Raw genomic sequence first — 21322 nt, forward strand, 5'->3', positions numbered from 1 at the left:
GAGCTCTAAGCTTGGAATCAAGAAGGCTCTTCTTCAGGAGTTCAAATCCAGCTTCCAACACTTACTAGCTGGCTGACCCTGAGCAAATCACTTAAACATGTTTGCCTCAGTTTCCTCATCTATAAAATGAACTAGAGAAGGAAATAACAACCCACTCTACTATCTCTGTCAAGAAACCTTAGATGGTATCATGAAAAGGCAGACACTACTGAAATGATTCAATAGCAAAAATAGAAACACAGTGTCCAGAAGAGGGAGATGTAATCCTACTTTATTTTTTCTTTGGCCAGAACATGTTTGGACTATTGTGTTCAGTTCTGGATACCACATTTTAGGAAAGGCATTGACAAACTGGAGCATATCCAAATAAGGGTAACCAGGATGACTGATGATAATCAGCAGAAGTCAACAAGTGAGGTCAACAAACATTAAGGATCTGCTATGTTCCAGGCACTGTGATGGGGTTACAAAGAAAAGAAAAAAAAAACCAATTTCTGATATCAAGGAGCTCACATTAATGGGAGAGTCCATGAACATGCAAACAACTATGTATAAGCAACATATATACAGGATAAATTGGAGATAATCTTATAGGGAAAGCACTAGCATTAAGTGGCATCTGTAAAAGGCTTCTTAGAGAAGGTTGCATTTTGGCTGCATATACTATCTACGTGTTCTTGAGGCAGTGAGCCATTTTGTTACTGTGGGCAAAGCGGGAGAACTGCCTTTCCCCTGCCCTTTGCTGCAAGGTACAAGGGAAATATCAAAGAACAATTCTCAAGAGCTGATAGTTCCAGAGTAGGTTCCAGTTTGCTTTTATAGGTTATAAGGGCAGCTGCTCCTCAGAAGAAGCCCCCTCTCACTTTTAATTTTTGTGTGGGGCAGACTGAGTAGAACAGAATAAGGAGTCATGGACAGGTTGAAGCTGAAGGAAATGAACTTGAGATGTTTCACCTGGAGATTTGGAGGAGACATGGTAGCAGCTGTCCTGAAATATTTCAAGAGCTGTCATGTTGAAAAGTGATTACATTTGTCTCGTTTTGTCCTTGAGGGAAGAACTAGAAGCAATGAAATGAAGTTTCAGAGATTCAGAATTCAGTTCAATTAAAAATGAACACAATTCTTAACAAATAATGTCTTATGTTGGAATGGGTAGCTTCTGCAGGGGGTAAATTCCTCATCTCTGGAGGACCTCAGGTAGAAACTGAATAACTACTTTTGGGAAATATAGCAGTGAGGATCTTGGTTCAGTTACAAGATCAGAAGATCTCTGAGGGAAGAATTGCTGAATTATAGCTGAAAGGGACCTTCTAGTCCAGTGGTCTCCAAAGTTGTCTTTGACCTGACCTGAAGGAAGCCAGAGTCTGACCCCAATGACAACGTGGTCAGTGAATCAAAGGGTGGACAGATGGGTTAAACTCTATCCCCTCCCACATCCTACAATAGCTGATGGTGTGCTTGTCTCCAACACAGTTATAACATTTAGTTAACCTATTCAATACTCCCTCACTCCACCTACCTCCCACTGCTGTCCTTGTCAGGCTGTGCAAGCACACGCCTTTGCAGGCAGTAACAACTTAACCCAGACCCAGAAAGCTAGGTGGCACATTAGAGTGCTAAGCCTGTAATCAGGAAGAACTGAGGTCACATCTGGTCTTAAACACTTACTACCTGTGTGACTCTGGACAAGTCACTTAACCTCAGTTTCCTCATCTGTAAAATGGGAATAATAGTTACACCAACCTCCCAGGGTAGTTGTAAGAATCAAATGAGATAATACTTGTAAAGTGCTCAGCACAGTGTCTGGCACATGGCAAGTGTTGTATAAATGTTAGCTATTGTTATTATTACTAGATACCAAGCCCCAGAAGCAGGAATACAGATGAAATGTACTCCTCCACCCTAACAACCCTAAGGTTCCTATACCCTGCCCCCAGATCACCTTGTAACTGTCATAGATGCCTCTCATTGCCAAATTCTGCACTCTGGAGACCACTTTTTATTTTTTTGAGTGAGAAAGATTGAGTAGCACAGGATAGACAACCATGGATGCATTTACAATTTGCATTGAGGATGTCATTACATTATCTTTCTCCTCAGACACACCCCTCTTCTGAATTTCCCTGTTGAGTTTAATACCATCCTTCAAACTTCCAAGTTCTTAACCTCTTCTTATCCTTGAATTCTCAACCTCTTGAATTCTCACTCAACTGAAACTACTGTCTTCAGTGTTACCAAAGATCTCTTCATTGTCAAATCATTCTTGATCTCTCTTCAGCATTTGATATGGTTAACCATCTTTTCCTCCTTGTTCTTTCTTTTCTAGGTGGCTGAAAATAATGTGTCACCTATAGAAAAATCTCATAGTTTCACTTAAAAAAAAAACATTTTGGAAACAATTTTCTAACCTGTTTAAAAATCTTCCAAATGAAGAGTTTTGGTGGGATTTGAAACCATTTGTTGAAAATATAAAAATGTAACACATTCTATTTAATTTTCAAGAGCTGACTGAGGAGGGATGCTAGGAGCTTACTAACTGAATGTTAGCAAAAACCTTGGCATAAGTGGTTTTTAGGACCGAAAAAATGATTATCATGATTTTGTAAGTATAGCCAATAATGTATTCCACTAGGATCTCTATATCTTTGTAAGGCATGTTTTTTCAGCTATAACAGCCATTAAAACCAGATAACTTGAAGTTAGAGTTAAACCTTTGAAGTGTCATATAATGTTAAAATGTGATTTAAAAAAAGAACTGTATTTAATCATATTGCTCTCATGAAAAACATCCCTGTCATTTAAAAATTAATGAACAAAAGGTTTTTTTGTACTGGTTGCAAATAAAATATTTTAAAAATATTCTTTTTTAAAATGTCTATTTTTGTATGTTTTGTAATGTGCATAATTATTAGTACAGTTGTACATGCATATGATTCAAAATTAAGTAAACACATATATTAGGGGAGGCCCATGCTCAACTTTCTTTTTACTAATAGGGAGTTTTAGCCTTTGTTCTATAATGAAGTGGACTTCTTAAATTCTGAACTTTGGTGATACTAGTCGTCATGTAGATGTTACCTCAAATGATCTATAAGATCAAAAGTGATGTGGTGTGATGTAAAGAATGCTGGATGTGGAGTTAGCAGACCTGGGTTTGAATACTGTCTCTGCTACTTGCTGTGTGACCTTGGTCAAGGCTCTCTGAGCCATAGTTTTCACATTTCTGAAATGAAGATATTAGCTTAGATGACCTCTAAAGTCCTTGCCAGCTCAGAATCCATGAACTTATAGTGAATCACTGACCTTTAATAACCCCTGAGGGAAACCCTAATCTTAGAAAATATTCCTTCCCCCTCCCCCCAACCCCTGCCATCCCTCCTACCTCACTGGGATTCCCTGATGATCAGTCCTCATTGTGTTTTCCCACAGCAACTCTTTCACATGAAAAAAGTGAGTGGTCCTGGAATCATCCTGGGGTCTACAGCACTGGGGACTTCCAGAGAAAACCCCCTAAGGCCTTAGATACAATTCACTGCTCTTCAGATGATCCCAAAGCAGCTGCTAGTGACAGTGACCCTCAAAGCAGAGATATTTCATGTCACCTATTTGCTTTGAACTTTCAATGGCTCCCTCTTGCTTACCAAATGCAGGCCCAATCCCTTTATCTGGTATAAAATTGAAGAAACCTGTTTTGGAAAAGAAGGAAGAGGTGAAAATTATTTTGTGGGTTTGGAGGGTGGAAGAACATGGGGAAAAAAATGAAGTTTCCCTGAGACCTGGGATTAGGAAAAATTGGGAAGACTGAAACCCCACCCCTATCCCTGTCATTTATTTGAAATAATATTATCCCACTAAAATCCTCTTTTAATGTCTCATGATGGTAGTGCATGAGAGAGACACCTCAATGCATCCTGCACTAAATTTAAGGAACTTCTTGGGATCTTCTGAACTGTTGCTCAGTCTCTGCCATCCTCAGTCCTGGGTGATACAACGCTCCCCGCTCATGTGTGCTACTGGCCAGACCCCCTTCCTGGTGCTTGAAGACTTCTCTATGTCTCTAAGCCACCCTGGGCTAGAAAAGACTAATTATGACTTTTTTCTTATCTTTCCCAATCAGAATTTTCCAGATCATTGTAGAGGAGATACAGCGGGGAACTAGACTGTACTGTTTCGTCTCACTCTGTCATCTTGGCTCTACCCTTTCCATGTTTCTTTATGCTTGACTATTTAGTTTGGTAAACCTTCTTGAGACTGTACTAAGTCTCCCATACTGGGAATGTTCTCCCTCCTCATTTTTACCTCCTAAAATACCTGACTCCACTCAAGGTTCATCCTAAATTCTAGCTCTTACACAAGAGGTTGTTTTTTTCAACTTCCTCAATTGCTAGTGTCTTTTCCCTGAAATTACATTGTATTTGTTTTGTATAAATTTGGCTTTTTCTGTAAACATTTTGTTCCTCTATAGTAGAATGTAAATTCATTGAAGACAGGTACTATTTTCATCCCTGGTTTCTGCCACAGTCCCTCATTTAATAGCAGCTGCTAAAAAAAAAAAAAAGCGTGATGGAATAAGTAAATTTCAAGAAGAGTGGTCATTGCATGAAGGAAATGACCCCTTCAGAAGAGGGAGACCTCTGTCAGATGCCAGGGTACTGCATCAAAGCCACATTTATCCTGAACTAGTTAATAGCTTTGATTAGAACTAAGCCTTGAAATGTGTGTAGGAAACGCATGAAAGGAGCTGGAGGATTGAAAGAACATTATTACTAAAATAGGCAATTGCTTTTAAAAATTGCTTGAAGATTCATATCAATACATTCTTAGTTCTTCCAGTTTTATTAACTGCTCTCTGAATAGGTGTGCCAGTCTGCATTATTAATTCTTGTTATTTCTAGCTTTAAGCTTATGATGTAAATCACTTGCATGTAAAATTGGAGTAACATTAGGTGCATATCAGGGAAAGGGAAGTCTAAAAAGGAAGGTGGACCATGAACTTTTAAAATTAAGAAGTAGTAATTTGTGAGAAATATTCTTCCCAAACAAATATTAAAAGATTATATAAGTATTTAAGTCTTGTTTGTAACAGAATTGTGAATTTCACGCCAGGTAAATATGAATAACATACTGTAATACATAAAGACTGCCAGTAGAGGGAGCTCTAACCCAGAATTTTAGAAATTATAGCCTATTCTCTGGTATTTCCAGATTGTTCTCCTGTGGCCTAGAGTTTGCCATCCCTTTTTTTCTCAATTAAGTGTTACAATCCTGATGCAGCTGTCTTGTTTATGAAATCCAATGTTGTTACAGAAGATATTTTTTCTCCTAGAAAAATGTCCGAGGGAATAAATACATTTGGTTTTCTAAATTCTTGTCCTCTCTTCCTCTCATAGTTCTCTACTATTTCTGAACTACCTTCCTTCCCTGACAGATTCCTCTTCCCTTTGTCTCCCTCTTCTTCTCACTACTGAGTTCCTTCTGGAATGTCCATTTTGAGTAAGAGCTCAGGCCAGCCATGCTTACTTTCCTTTCACTCCTTACCAGGTTCTACTCCTCAAGTTTATCTTCTTCCCTTCCTCCATCCTTCTCCCATCCAATTGTTTTTCAAGTCCTATTTATGTGTTGCCTTTTACCATTAGAATGTAAATTCCTTGAGGGCATGGGGCTATATTTCTTTTTACTTTCCAGGCAGTTGTTTAGTCGCTTTTCAGTCATGTCTCATTCTTTCAAACCCATTTATGTTTTTTTCTTGGCACATGGTGAATGCTTAATAAATGCTTATTGATTGGACTTGTTGAAGATGCAACTTAATAGTAAATTGGTGGAGAACCTTGGTTTATGTTGAAATGAGAGGGTTTTTTTTTTCCAGTTTATAAAAAAGAAACATCTGGTGAGGGTGTTGTACAAAAAGTTATACAAAGGTTCTTGAGTCTCAAACATTTACCCATTTCTTTCTTTTATACTCCTCTATCTTTTTATTTAAAAATAATTATAGAGATCACCAAGATCCTCTTCTTTACTCACAAGAACCATTTAAAAGGGATTTGAATCACCACAAGAGAAGCTGTATCTGAGGTCATAGGCCAAACGTGTGACGCTCTTCCTTTGTGTTCCCAGAGAGACATGGAAATCTAATGTAGATTTATGGGTACAAATAGAGCCATTTGTCCAGGGGTTCCCTTTATCCTTCCCCGTTATGAAGTATGCTTATATATATATATATATACTCACTTGCTCAGAATGAAATAAAAATCAGCTTTTCTTCAAATGGAAATAAAACCCATTATAAAACTATAGAAAGAAAATAAATAAGTTTTAAAGAGTAGGAAACTCCTGAGGGTAAGAGGAACCACTTTTCCAGGCTGTGGTCAGATAAAGGAGAGGGAGGAAGAGGAAAAGGAAAGAATTCACCAGGTCCTAGTAGTCAGCAAATTCCTTTCAGGAAGATCACCCCTAAAGCAAGTCAGTAAGCTAGGCAAGGCTCCAACTGCTTATGATAGCATTCAATTTGAGGCAGTAGTGCCCTTCCTTTGCAATCAGCAAGTGATTATAATGCTGCTTCATTCACAGCACTCTGGAGATTCAAAGTTCCTGGGAGTAATTGCTTTCTCCTCCCTTGCTCCTCAGTCTTCAATGGCATCTGCCTTTAGTGATCATTCAGTCCCTTTTTCCTGTTGGGAAATGTTACATTTCATCTTAGTCCCCTAAGTCCCTTACTTCTGAATTTTATCAATAAATGCCATAATGCAATTTTCCATAGAAGTAAAACAGGGATTAGCTTTTTCTTCTCACATATAATTTCATTCTTATTTCCATTGTGTTGATGTTTTGAAGTGAAAAATCTTAGAATTATAGAATATTAGACCAAGAAAGGATCTTAGAGATTACTTAGTTCAATATTCTCATTTTATTAATGAGGAAACAGAGGCCCAGATGTAAAATGACTGATTTACGGTCATACAACCAGCTAGTGGCAGAACCAGGACTATAACCCAAGTCTCCTAAGTCCTAGGTCAGGTTTTTCTACCATACAACCTACATGCTCTCCACTTGTTCTTAGTTCTTAGTTCTTAGTTATTATTGACTGAAAATTTCCAGGTTAAATGCCAAGAGGAAGTTACCCCCCAAGAGTTCAAGGATGCCCCCATTGTTCATTTCTATAAAGATAAAGGGAATAGATTGTCCTGCAACAATCACAGGGGGGTCTCTCTTAGTCATTGCTGGCAAAATTCTTGCTAGAGTGCTCCTTAATAGACTGATCACTTGGAAGATGGTCATATACCTGAGAGCCAGTGTGACTTCAAAAAGGGCCAAGGAACAGTCAATATGGTGTCTGCTGCCTGACAACTCCAGGAGAAATGCCAGGAGCAGGACAGAGGTCTGTATACAACACTTGTAGATCTGACGAAGGCCTTTGACACTGTTAGTCTTGAAGGCTTATGGATAATTATGTCAAAATTTGATTGCCCAGAGAAGTTCATCAGTATTGCACATCAGTTTCATTATAGAATGTTTGCCCAGGTTCTGTATAGTGGACAATGCTTTCGTGCCTTCCTAGTCACCAATGGAATGAAACAGGGCTGTGTGCTTGCTACCATGCTTTTTAGCATGATGTTTTCAGCCATGTTGACAAATGCTTTCAATGAGGATGAACATGGCATCAAGGTCAACCACCATACTGATGATAAGTTCTTCAATTTGAAAAGGCTACAAGCCAAGACCAAAGTGGAGGGAGTGTTGCTACATGATTTTCTGTTTGCAGATGATTGTGCATTCAATGCAGCCTCTGAAGCTGAGATGTAACAAAGTATGAATCAATTCTCTGCTGCCTGTGCTGATTTTGGCTTAATTATTAACATGAAGAAACCACAGGTGTTCTATCAGCCACCACCACACCATTCATATGTGGAACCATCAATTACAACAAATGGAGAAGTTTTGAATGCTGTGGATAAGTTCACTTACCTTGGTAGCGTACTTTCCAGGGATGTGCACATTGACGATGAGGTTGACGCATGCATTGTTAGAGCTAGCTTAATGTTTGAGAGGCTCCAAAGAAAAGTTTGGGAGAGAAGAGGTATTAGACTGATTCTCAGACTGAAGGTCTACAGAGCCATTGTGTTGACCTCACTGTTGTATGCCTGTGAAACATGGACAGTCTATCAGCACCATGCCAGGAAACTGAATCACTTCCATTTAAACTGTCTTAGGAAGATTCTGAGGATCACCTGGAAGGATAAGGTACCAGATACTGAAGTCCTTGGTCAAGTTGGACTGCCAAACATTCAAACTATGCTTCAGAGAGTGCAACTCTGATGGACTGGCCACGTAGTTTGAATGCAAAATATATGCTTACCAAAAAGACTATTTTATGGAGAACTCACATGAGGAAGACGATCTCATGATAGTCAGAAGAAGCCATACAACTCTCAAGTTCTCTCTTAAGAACTTTGAATTTGACTGTGCAACATGGGAGACACTGGCACAAGACTATTCAGCATGGCATGCCTACATCAGAAGAGGTGTTGTGATCTATAAGCAAAACAGAATTGAGACTAAACATAGGATGCACACGTTGGAGTATCCATCTCAAAAACTCATATGAACTCTCTGTGCCCAGCCTGTGGTAGAGCATTCCAAGTTTGTATTGGTCTGATCAGTCACAGTCAGACACACTGAAACTTCACTTTATCATAGTGATGTCATTTTGGTCCTCTTTGAAAACGAAGGACAACAGCCAGTCTTTATTGTTGTTGAGTTATTTTTCAGTTGTGTCTGACTCTTTGTGACCCCCTTTGGGGTTTTCTTGGCAAAGATACTAGAGTGGTTTGCCACTTCCTTCTTCAGCTCTTTTTACAGATGAAGAACTGAGGTAAATAAAATTCAATGATTTGTTCAGGGTCATGTGGCTGGTAATTGTCTGAGGCCAGATTTGAACTCAGGAAGATGAGTCTTCCTGATTTTAGGCTTGGCATTCCACCCACTGTGCCATCTATCTGTCCTTATTTTTTACAGTTGTTTAATAATTGTGCTGAATTTTGAATATCTGGCCAATAATAGGGAACACAATTTACTATTTTGAGGTTGCTAGGCAACCATTCTCTTTCTTTTTTATCCCATTTCTATTCAAAGGGTGTAGTGGTGATGGGAAAAGACTCATAACTTTTAGGACAAATTTGCACTCTTTGCTAATTAGCTCAAAGAGTTTGAATTTTTTTTTTTAAATAATTCTATTTCACCATGTTGGTGTGTTGCAACAGAAAAAAAATACTGATTTTGGAATGACAATATCTAGGTTTTCTTCCTGGCTTTACCAGTTAATAGTTGTACGACCGTGAGCAAGAAACTGGGCCCATTTCCTTTTCTCTCTAAAACAAGTGCTGGATTAGGTTATCCCAAATAATTTTATCTTCCAGATCTATCTTTCTTTTTGTTATGATTGTTTTAAGTAGCACAGGTCATAGGATAACTGTTTTTTGCATGGAATTACATTTATGAAATCCATAGTGGCTTCAGTTTTCTAAGACTAATATAGCCTTCCAACACTTCTAAATTAAATAAAACTTATGTTCAAAGTATGAAAATTTATTCATACCAAGTTCTCCTGTGGTGAAAGTGAACCAAAACATATCTCCCCTTTTTACCTCCCAAATTTCTAATAAGAGATCTAGTCTTTTCTTAAAAGCAGTATTAAATGAATCCCAGAGATTTATCGTTTCATCCCAAGTGAGACATATTGTTACTATATATCCTCTAGGGTACTTTTTCTGCAATTAGATTAGGGTTCTACTGAGGTAAACAACTTGGTTAAAAAGTCAAAGCAATATGGTGGTATTTTTATTTGAAATCTAATTCATAGCCATGAATTTTTCACTCCCTGTATGTTTATTGGAAAACATATTAGTGCAATTAACCATATTAGCCTTAATCAACATTATTAAACTTTATTTTAAAAAATGATATATAAGTTGACTACTACTCAAAAGAGATCAACCTAACTATCCACACAGAGAAAAAAGTGTAAAAAATGCCTTCTTTCTACACTATGACAGACAGTTGAATAAGTAGCCCACTGACTTAGCTCATCTTTCTCAGATTATAGTCTGAAGCAAAACCTCATGTTTTTAACAATATTCTTCTGAAGATGCTGTATAGTTGTAAATCAGAAAATGTCCTCCTCTGGACAGACTTAAGATGCAGAACGAGACATATATTTTTTGAACACAGCTAATTAGGTAATTGATTTTAGTTGACTATGCATGTTTGTTTCAAGGATTTTTTTTAATGGTGGGGGTAGGTAGAAAAAAGCTTTCTTTTAATTAAGAAAACACTTAAAATGACTGCTTATAAGTTCTTTCATGTGATGGTTAAAAATTCAAACATTAATGAACCTCATCTTACTAACCCATTTTTACATTGTATCATTTTTTATAGTCTCCTCATAGTAACCAACCTTATAACAAAAACAAAAAAAAATTAAATAAAATTTACGTATACATCCATGAAGACACTATATGACATTCTACACTTATAATCCAAACAAGAATGAACATCTTTTAAGAATGAAAGTCATGTACAAGCCAAGTGTCATTAAATATTTAAGGTGTTAAATGTCAATATTTTCTATAATAAAAATTATTTTAAAATATTGATTTTGGGACTTTCCATAAAATGACCTTTTACTCATTCCTAAATAAAAATTTTGTATATAACTTTGTATTCATGAGCAAAGCAACTAACTCTCTAAACAAAAACTAGATATTCATAAAAGGTAAGGTTGGCTTTCTAGATAAAAAGTCAAAATACTTTTGTGTTCTTTATATATTGTCCCCCAAAGACCTCAAAACCCTTTATTTATTCAAGTGTTCTCAGAATAAAAGAATCAATAAACTCAGAGTATTATCATTTCCATTTGCAGATGCATTCCATCAGAAGCAATGACTTGCTCAGGAATATATACTTTACCCTGATAGAACAGCAAAAGGAATTGAAGATTTTTTTTTTTTTTGCTCTGTCTTGTGGGAAACCACTGAGATACTATTCCTTCATTTCACAGAGAGGTTGGCATAATGCTAGTATTACCTTATAACCTTCCAAAGGAAGTCATTCATTCAGTATATTGATTAAACACCTCGGGCACGGTGCTGGGTATTGTGGGAAATACAAAGACAGTCCCTGATTCCCAGAAGCTAAACGTATTAGCCTTAATAAGCATTACTAAACTGTATATATTTTTAAATGATATATAAAGTAATCTGCAACTACTCAAAAGAGATCAACCTAACTATCCATACAGAAAAAAAAACAACCAAAATAGGTAAAAAAATCTGTTTTCTATATTGACAGGCAGTTGAATGGGCAGTCCCTTGAATTAGTCTGTCTCTGTGTATGTATGTATGTATATGAGGGGCAGCTAGGTGGTGCAGTGGCTAGAGCACCAGTGCAGGAGTCAGGAGGACCTGAGTTCAAATCTTACCTCAGACAGTTGACACTCACTAGTTGTGTGACCTTAGGCAAGTCACTTAACCCCAATTGCCTCATCCTAGGTCATCTCCAGTCATCCTGATGAATATCTGGTCACTGGATTCAGATGGCTCTGGAGAAGAAGTGAGGCTGGTGACCTGCACAGCCCTCCCTCCCTCACAACAAAGTCAAGTGCAAGTCAAGTCTTTTCTCTGATGGCATGGTCTTCTTTGGCAGCAAAGAACAAACACACACATGTATGTATGTATGTATCTATTTATGTATCTCTACTTATATGTATTTATAGCATCTGTTCTACATCTACATCTCTGTCATCAATATCTATTTTGTTTGAAGAGGCACTGTATATGGGCATTGTAGATCAAACTTGATTAGAAAGGCAAAAGAGGTCTGAATTGAATTTGGGAAATGGTTGTGCACTTCTGGCAATCCTAAACTGTTTCCTGATGTAAAATCTCACGTTTTAAACAACAATGTTCTCATAAGGATGTTATGTGGCTGCCAATCATAGCATGATAATGAAATAGGCATCATAAATGAAGAAACATGTTGAGAACTTTCAGCATTTTGGGAATAAGATGATTATCAGTCAATCAGCCAACACTCATTCACTAAGTACTCCATGCTAGGTGCTGTATCAGGTGTTGGTAAAACAAAAATGAAACAGTCCTTTTCCTCAAGGTTTCTATCAGAGTCAATATATGGATATATATGTGAACATATAACACATAAATACATATATAGGTAAACACACAAAATAAATGCAAGGCCATTTCAGTGCTTGTGAAGTACTAGAGGGAATGAGGAAAAACCTCATACAGGAATTGGCGCTTGAGCCAAGCTGTCAAGAGGGCTGGGGATTCTGGGAGGCAGATATGAGAATGAAGCATATTACAGGCATGGAGGACAGCTAGCATAAGAGCAACAGACAAGAGATATAATGTCCTGTGAGAGAAAGCAAGTGGTCAGACTATGGAAATGGAAATGTCAAGGGTGAAGGTATTTGGCTAGAAGGAGGGGAATAGGACAAAGATCACCAGTCACTCTTCTTTGCCAATTCCCTGTGATTTGCCTGCCCTGGAACATCACTGTAATCATGGGAGATGAAAGAAAATGAAAGGAATTTTTTCACTTTAAATCAAACAAAGTTTAGACAAAGAGAGACTCAGTTCTTGCCCCCTTCCTTCCTTGCTCCCTCCCAGCAGGAGAAAAGATTTTCAAAAGATAGATAACCTAAACCGGAGGGTTTTTTGTTTGTTTCTATTTGTTTTGGTAGGCTGGCTCAATATAGTTTCAGTAATCCCTGGGATGATGTCTAAAGGAGGTGAGCCCTCTTCTGTGACATAAAGTCTGTGTAGCAGCTGCAGTCTAGCACAACACCAGATGATGGTGGAAGAGGGCCCAAAAGAAATAACATGGCAGTTGAAGACCAGCAAATGCCAGCAGACAACAGCAGCAGCATTAGATACACAGTCTACCCAGAACAATAAGAGCAGACACCAAACAGAAAGCAGTAAAGCATCCAAGCTCAGTGGGGGTGGGGGTGAGGGTGGAGAAGGGGGGTGGGGGTGGGAATCAGCCCTAATCTCTTGACATAATCACCAGAAGACAGCAGTAGTTTTGTGGAAGAAACAAACAAGAGCACTGAGGGTGGGAATTGTCCCATCTGTATATATTCTTTAGCCATGCATGTTCTCTGTGTCCCTGCGAGCATGTTTCCTGGATACTTGTCCCTAGCCAAACATATTCCCTGTGTGAATCTCCTCTCCTGCTGGTAACTGGTAAGAGGTATATGACTGATGTAAAGAGAAATCTTTCTAGACATTTATATTGCTGTACTGTTTGATTAAATATCTTTTGCTCTGAAGTAATGTATCATCTAATTGGTTGAGTAAAAGAAACTCACTGATAGGAGTTTTTAACCCATGCTTTTGAGTGGATAGTGAACCACAAAGTGCCTTGAACTCAGAAAAAATATGCAAGTCGGGGTAGCATGCTTCTGTATCAGATGATATATACATATATATTATATATGAAATTAATCTTTTAAAAAAGATGAGATAATTCCTTTCAGAAAATAGATTGCCCAAGGATAAATGAATGAATGAATGTATATACATACATATATATGCACTATAATAATGGTATGTAGCATGGTACAATATTTGTTTTTATACCTGACAGAACACCTAGGATGCTTGTGTCCATTTATAATATTCATTCCATATTAAACAATGATAATGATCTTGGTAAGAATTTGTGGGGAAAATAACCTAACTAAAACCATGTGTCCTAACCTCCTTTGCCAAATTTTCTTCAATCTGGCACATGTATACCTTTCTTTCTCCATTCCCTGGTGCAACTTCTACACCACCATCCTGATGCCCCATACTGTGGTGCCAAGGGAGAGGAGAGTTTCTTCTACATTCAGGTGGCTTCTTTTAGCAAATTCTTCTAACTCCTGCAGAGGTAGTATTGGATTGGAGGACAGTGATGAGCACTATTGGTAGGAATTTAAGGGATTACTTAAAACCTGTATTTTGATTGGGAATTAAAATTTTTCTCACATGGAAAACCAGAATGGTATTCCAGGGAGGATGGAGTATAAGATGAGGGTGAGAAGTCCCAGTAGGAGTAATCTTAGGGATTAAAAATAATCCTTCATAACTTTCTTGATCAGATCAGTAAAAATAAACATTTGTATTGCCAATGTAGCCTCATCATATGGTTTCCAAAGCCCTAACTTAAATGTGTGTCATCACATTTTTATTTTGTTGATAGGCTGGCTATTTAATCAGGTGCATGCCACCAAGAGATTCCCAATGAAATAATGTATTTGAATTAGTAGCACTTTGCATGTTTGGGGTTTTCTGCATCTGACTTCCTTGCTTTTTGTTATTTAAGTGTTTTCAACTCCTAGTCCAAGGAAGGAAATCTTTATTTACTGGAAATGTTTGAGATTCCAGACGGTATTCTAGAGAATAGTATATTACTGTAGGTTAAACAAAAAAAAGTCCCTGGCTACTACTCTTTTTACTTTTCTCACTCTTTGTGAAGTCTCTTACACTTCTGGAGCATTACGGACTGCTTGTGACATACTTTTATAATTAACATTTTGACAGTGGACTTTATCTTTTTTATAGAGCACCACAGAAGGGGAATGCACTTAGACAAATCAAGAGAAACTCTAGGAATTAGGTTGGCAACTATTTTAAGAAACTGATGCAGAGTACCAATCTCTTGAATATTACACGTGTCCTGAAATGCCCTCTTGCAGCTCATTAAAGGAAAAGAAATTCACCAACAATCTAACAGTAATAGAGCAAGGTGTTGAAGTTGTTCAACTATCTCAATTAGCTTATAATCAGTGAGGTTTATGTATACATTTTTAGATCTGGGTGAGCATCCATAGCAATACCATTTCAAGCTGTAAATCTTATTACATATCAAAAGGCAGAGTCCAAACTGGGGTAAGAAAACCATTGGGAAAAGGCCCTTTTTACTGGTAATTGTTCCCTATAATTTTGTAAAGTTTTGCACAGAGTATCATGAACACATGACTGTGAAACTGTTAAGACTGATCATTTATGTATAGAGTTCAGTAATTAAAAAAAAACTTTTGGGACCAAGATCATGATTTCACCTGTGTGGAGAGCTTCCTCAAATCAATACAAATCAGCACTTTCTCTGCAACTTACAATTTTAGAGAGTTGCCTGGGGGTACTGAGGGGAAAAGCAACTTGCCTATGGTCATATAGCCAATATTTATCAGAGACAGGACTTGAATAAAAATTTATAAGAAGTTAATTAGATATATGATATATATTTAATGTTATATGCATATACATATTTGTTACTTTGTTGCACGGCAATTAGGTGTAAACAATAAATAGTTCACACAAGGCCTTGATTAGTGCAAATAATGAATCTCTTGAACTTACACTGTTTGAAGCTATGAGTATGCACCATATGGTCATTGGTATGTAAATATATGTATGATTATGTAACATTTGGTAATATGGTCCAGTGGAAATATGCAGTGTAAATTCGAATAATGCAGCCTAGTCACAGGATTCATAATTCACACTAATTAGGAACTCACATCAGTCTTAATATAGTTTAGGGTTTACCTTCTAACTTTTTAGTTCTCCAGCATCTATAAATAATATCAGTGCTGACAATTTTCCACTCTACATCTATCATTTAATCACTGTTATCATTAACCAACACATGCTGAATCACAGAACTGTAGGGTCTTGGACCCAGACATCCTACCTCACAAACCCTGCCCACAGTGACTTTATAGTATATGAGAGAAGTCTTCAAATTGGAATAGATTTCAGTTCTCTTCCCAATTAAACAAGCAGATCCAGAAACATAATAAGCTCTGCAAACAGTGGCCATGGCCACAAACGAAAATGTATTCTACATGTGTACTCATGCCTGTGGATCATGTTCAAAAATTTTTTTAAAGCTACATTCATGTTTACTGTCTTCTAGTCAGCAATGCTATTTCTTTGAACACAGTGAAAGAGATATGAAAGCTCTAAGGCTAATACTCTGGGTCATTTGGGGTCACCGCACCATTTGGGGACCCTCAAGCTACAGCTGCAATTTCTCTCCCAAGTTACTTACATTTTTATGTATCCCCTAATTATTTCTGGATTCTCACAAGCATAAAATTCTTATATACTGTCCTTGGAGAATATACAATGCCCTAGTCTTAGTATCTGCCAATCCCAAGAGTACCTGCATTATTTAATAAAGGAATTGTTGAGGAATGCTTCAACTCTTCGATCCTAAGAACTCCCAGAGCTTTGCCTTGAGGTTGATAAATCAAGAGACAAGGCTGGAAGATCAAAAAGATTAACTCGTCTCTGTTGATGGGCAGTTGTTAGGTGGAAAGGTAGGTAAGAAATAAGGGAGATACACAGGGTTTACAAAACCCCAGGGCAACATTATAGGGTTGCAGAAAGAGACCATCAGCTGAAGCGGCTCAGTCATTTCCCTGATTTGGGAAGCTGAGAAATAGGGACACAACGTCAAAGGATTTGGGGAGAACGTGTTAACCTCGGCGTCTCGGGAACTGCCAAAAATCAGGTGTGTTCCTGCGGTGGGGATGTTTTCTCCGTATGCAGTTGATCTCCCCAGAACACCCTGCTGGGGCAGGACATTTCCAAGACAGCTGAGGGCTCCTTCCAGATGGAATTGGTGCACTTACCTTGTTTGAAGTACAGACTGAATAAAGGTCTGTCTCTCCAGCACTAGCTGTTTCTTTGATCTCTTCTAAGGTGACATTTTCTCGGGGGAGATATTTCCCCCAAACTCAAATTCTGCCTCCTTCACAGAGCAAAAATAGTGAATTTCTCTTTAAAAGCTTAAGTGAAAATTCACTACCCATCTCCTTGTCTAAGTTCTCTTCCTTTTCCCCTACACAAAAGTAGTACCGTCTTTGAGAGACTCCCAGTTTTCAGGTATCTGGGTTCATTGGTGCAAGGCGCTGGGGGGATTTACATCCAGTGGCTCCCAGTTTTAAAGACAATATCTGTCATTTCCATCATTTAACTAATGAGACTGAGCTTCCATGACTAGCTAAAGGTGATCTAATCTAACGGAAAGCAGGAAAGACTGGCTCAAGTCCTTGTAAAGACAGACAATAAAGCTGCTTTTCCTAGGTTTGCTGGAAGGAGAGCCTTTCATGGAACAGCTAACGTTCGGTCGCTTCCTGTCAGACTGAAGCACATTTACTATCTCATGGGGGAGGTGGGTGCTGCGAGTAGCCCCCGGTACAGACCGGGCTAAGGAAGCCAAATGGATTAAGGGATTCGCTCAGGGCCAGTCACACGGCTAGGATCCGAGGTAGGATTGGAACTCAGGCCTAAAGTGACCCCCCACCGCACTTAGCGCAAGACGTTCATAGAGAGCACTTTGAAACTTTCCCCAAGTGTTTTCCCCGTAACCCTTTGGTTTAATAAAAGGTTATCAGAGCAAACATAGAGCGCTTTAAGGTTTGTGAACTTTTTAAATTAAAAAGATCTTTTGATGGTATCTGATATTTAATAATATTTTCAGGTATTGGTCCTCATCAGCACCCTGGAGGACGGAGAGCTGTTATCCCTGCACGACCCTTAAGGCCACTGAGGCCGACTTGCCCAGGCCCCCACCCAGGGGGCAGTCACGGGGTGGGGGGGGACGCCGGGACTTGGGGAAAGCGCGGGCGGGTGGGACGGGGAGAGGGAAAGACGTGGCCGGGAGCCTGGTCGGGGTTGGTCGGCCGCGGCTGCGCGAGCCTCGCCAGGACGCGCTTCCCCGCGGCCTCGGGTCGGGAGAGGAAGGAGGCCCGCGGGGAGTCGGCGCCGGCGGAGCACCCAGGGACGGCCGCGGCGGGGGAGAGGGCGGGGAGAGAGAGGGGGCGGAGCGCGGGCCTCCGAGGGAGGGGGAGGAGGGAGGAGAAGGAAGCGGGGAGGGGGAAGGGGACGGGTCCCGGTCGCTGCCTGGGGCTGCCGCCTGCGGGTTCCGTCTGGTCCAGCCCAGGAGCCCGAATTGGAGAGGAGCCGGGAGGAGGTTTGGGGGTGGTGTCTGCTAAATGTGCTGGGTCATGTGACGGGTCACGTGGCGCAGCAGTCAGGGCCCAGCGGCGGAGGGAGGCGGAGACTCAGACCGAGACACTGGGAGGGCGGAGGTGGAGGAGGGAGGAGGAGGAGGAGGAGGAGGAGGAGGAGGTGGTGAAGGCGGAGGAGGAGGAGGAGGGGGAGAAGAAGGAGGAGGAGGAGGAGGCGGTGGTGCCGCTGGCTGCCGCCGACGCCGACCGAGCCGAGGAGACCAGACGAGACCCCAAGCGGCCGCCGGCGCCGCCCCCGGGGGAGGTGAGGCGAGGCGGGCGGGCGGAAGGGATGCGATGGGGGGCGGCTGTCACGGCCCCGGCCGGGATGCTGTTGTTGCCGCCGCCGCCGCTGCCCAGGGGCTCCCCCCTTCCCTCCTCCCCCCCGTCGCCTCGCGGCCTCGGCCTCCCCCGTCTGCCTCAGGGGCCGGCTGCTTTCTTTCCCCCAGCCTCCTCCCCTCCGCCCCAGGCGCGGCTTGGGCAGGGGGCGCCCCGACCCCCGCTGGGGCGGGAGGGAGTGGAGCGAGGCTCTGTCCGCCCCGCGGGAGGAGGGCCCGGGCTTCGCTCCGCAGCCGGGGAGCGGCGACTGCCGCCGGGGCAGGGAGACAGACAGACGGACGGACCGACCGACGGACGGACGGACCGACCGACGGACCCACACAGTCAGCGGGAGACCGAGGTCTGGGGTGCTTGGGGTCCTCCGGGGGGTCCGGGAGGGAGGCGCCTCCACGGCCGGGGGATGGGGGTTTCAGCCTCTAAAGACATTTTTTGGGGGGTGGGATACGGGTGTCTGACCCGGCCGCTTGGGCGGCGGTTGCTGCCCTTTTTTTTTTTTTCTATTTGGCCTTTTGTTTCCACGCTGGAGAGAAGCGGGGCCAAAGAGAAATCCGTTTTCCCCGAGAGTGTGGAGGAGAGGGGGTGATGGGGACGATCCGGAGGCGTTTGGCTTGGAGCCATTTTATTTCATTGTGGTGGCAGAAAATCCCTCAAAAACGGTCCCCCCTTCCCAGGAAGCTGGGGTTTGCCCTCCTCCTTTTCCTCCGGTTGAGGAGGGTTTCCCACTCAGAGTTAGCCTCGGGCCCCCCCGACCCCCCCCCCCCCCGCTCCCTTTCCCGTCTCGTTTACCTCTTCTCTCCCTACCCCACCTTGAGCGAGCCCCGGGGAGGCCGTCGGGAGCGGGGTGTCTGCAAAGCAGCGCCCAGTCACCTGTCGTGCCAGCTGCATGGAAATCCTGGCACTCGTGTTGTCTGGAGTCTGCTGCTTCCTCTGACACATCACACAGGCGCCTCTCCTCTGTCCCCTCCTTAAAAAAAGTACTGTGTCAGTCTCAAAGTTGGACCCCTGTTGAAGTCATTAGGCTTGGGCTTGTTCAGGCTCCCGTTGGACCCCTCCAAGGCTGGGTGGCTGGGTCTGGAGGGGGATTGAACCTAAATGACTTGCGATTTCAGTTTTGCTTGCTTAACTACCAAGGTGAACTGGTTTACCTCTCCTTGGGATTGAGACCTGTTTACTGGGTATTTTCCGAGGTTATTTTTCTCTCTTTGTTAGTTTATCTCCCATATCTTTCAAAGAATCCCTTTCATGAAGGGAAGGTAGGACCTCCAGTCAGCCTCACGATGAAATTTATATAAGCACAGGGAGAAATTTATGTACTAAAATCTAAAGGTAGAAATCTGTTTTTTAAAGAAAGCAATAAAGTTCTCTGTTGCTTTTCTTTTATGTCCATGGTTTTGCCTTTTATCTGTGGTTGCATTTTAGTATGTGTAGGCAAATCCATTTCGTGATGCTGTTTCCTGCAGAACTCTTAAGGCACCAGTCATCAAGTATTGTAACTTCAAGTTTAAGGTTGTGAGGAATGTGAAATAACAGAATTTTTTTAAACAAGCCCACAACAAAAAACTTGCAGACTAGAGAGTGCCTTTCAATGATGTCTTTGCCTGCCTGGACAGGTTAGAAGCTAATTTCAGAAGTTTATGTGTAATGACATTCATATGCAGAACAAAATGAGATTTTTCTATGTCTAGTCTGATAGTTTACTGATTCGGAGATGATTATATGAATGAAGCATGAACATCCAAATTTAGTATTCAACTTTTAAATTTAAATGGGAGTTAATTTGTATAAAAGTTATTAATGGAAGTGAATCAAATAGCTTTGTTTTAACAAGCATTGTAGAAGTTTCTGGAAATCCTAGAATCATAGTTGTATATCTGGAGGAGATCCTAGAAGTTATCTAGTAATTCCTCCCCTCCCCCAATGAAGCTGAGGTCTGGAGAGGTCAAATGACCTCCAAATTTTCTCATACCTAGTAAGTCACAGAACTGATTTGAGCCCAAGACCTGTCGTTTTAAGATTCAGTAGTCTTTGTATCACGCTAATGAATTAGAAACAATTTTTATTCTGCATTAGCCATAATCTTAGGGGTAGAGAAGATGAGTATATAATAAACTCATTTAATCAACATTTTCAAACCATTGGCAGCTTTTACTCATGGGAGATAAATAAAAAGATAGGGCTCCCTTCTGTTTTTGAGAAATGACAGCATAGTGTATCCTGCAGTGGGTCAGTCCTAATGTATTTGTCAGTCCTGATAAATCTAATGCTTTGCTTAGATAGCATGAAATTTGTTTATTTCATTGAAGTTTGTGGCTTGGGTGTTAAGTTGAGATGCTAGTCTTGTCACCTGTTTCAAAAGTCTTAGTGCAGTTTTAATCTATTAAAGCTAAAAACTGTACACAGTAGTACACCAAGCCTATTTTAAATATCCCTCAAAATTGAACCACAGTGGATCTAGAATAGGGCTGAAGCAGGTAAGAAGAGATTTTCCATTTTGGCAAGTATGCTTTTGATAGGGGACAGAGAATTGGAATGGAAGTTAGGCATCCTTGCTTTTCTAAAGACTCAGTGACTGAGACCAAAGTAATTTAACATGATGGAAGATTATGGAATTTTTTTCATTTTTCTATCTGTAATTTTGGATTTCTTATGCCTCATATTTATTGTTATGACATACATTGGCATGATGTTTTGTGAAAAAGACATCCAAAATACACTAAAATTCAGTTATAATTTGCTTTGCTATTCTATAAATTGAGATATCCTACAGGTTAAATAATATTCTGTGAATCTCATCGTGTTCGTTTCCCTCTGTCTGTGAAGATTGTATCATATCTATACACTCTAATCTTCTGCAGTTCTTGTCCATATTCTCATATAAATCCACCAAAGAGTATCCATCTT

General features: G+C 40.6%; 1 long non-coding RNA gene across 2 annotated transcripts; it reads right to left on the minus strand.

The window, feature by feature from the left end:
- Positions 1–244: 244 nt before the first annotated feature.
- LOC140527109 (uncharacterized) lies at positions 245–10581 on the minus strand. 2 transcript variants are annotated; one of them, XR_011974679.1, is made up of 4 exons: positions 7963–10581; positions 3383–3686; positions 955–1058; positions 245–453 (listed from the first exon to the last, which is right to left on the minus strand). It is a non-coding gene; the product is annotated as an uncharacterized lncRNA (long non-coding RNA). The 2 variants fall into 2 exon arrangements; XR_011974678.1 differs by having other exon boundaries at positions 245–1058.
- Positions 10582–21322: the final 10741 nt, after the last annotated feature.

Source organism: Notamacropus eugenii, chromosome 2, assembly GCF_028372415.1.
Source record: "Notamacropus eugenii isolate mMacEug1 chromosome 2, mMacEug1.pri_v2, whole genome shotgun sequence".
In the NCBI taxonomy this organism is placed as follows: Eukaryota; Metazoa; Chordata; class Mammalia; order Diprotodontia; family Macropodidae; genus Notamacropus; species Notamacropus eugenii.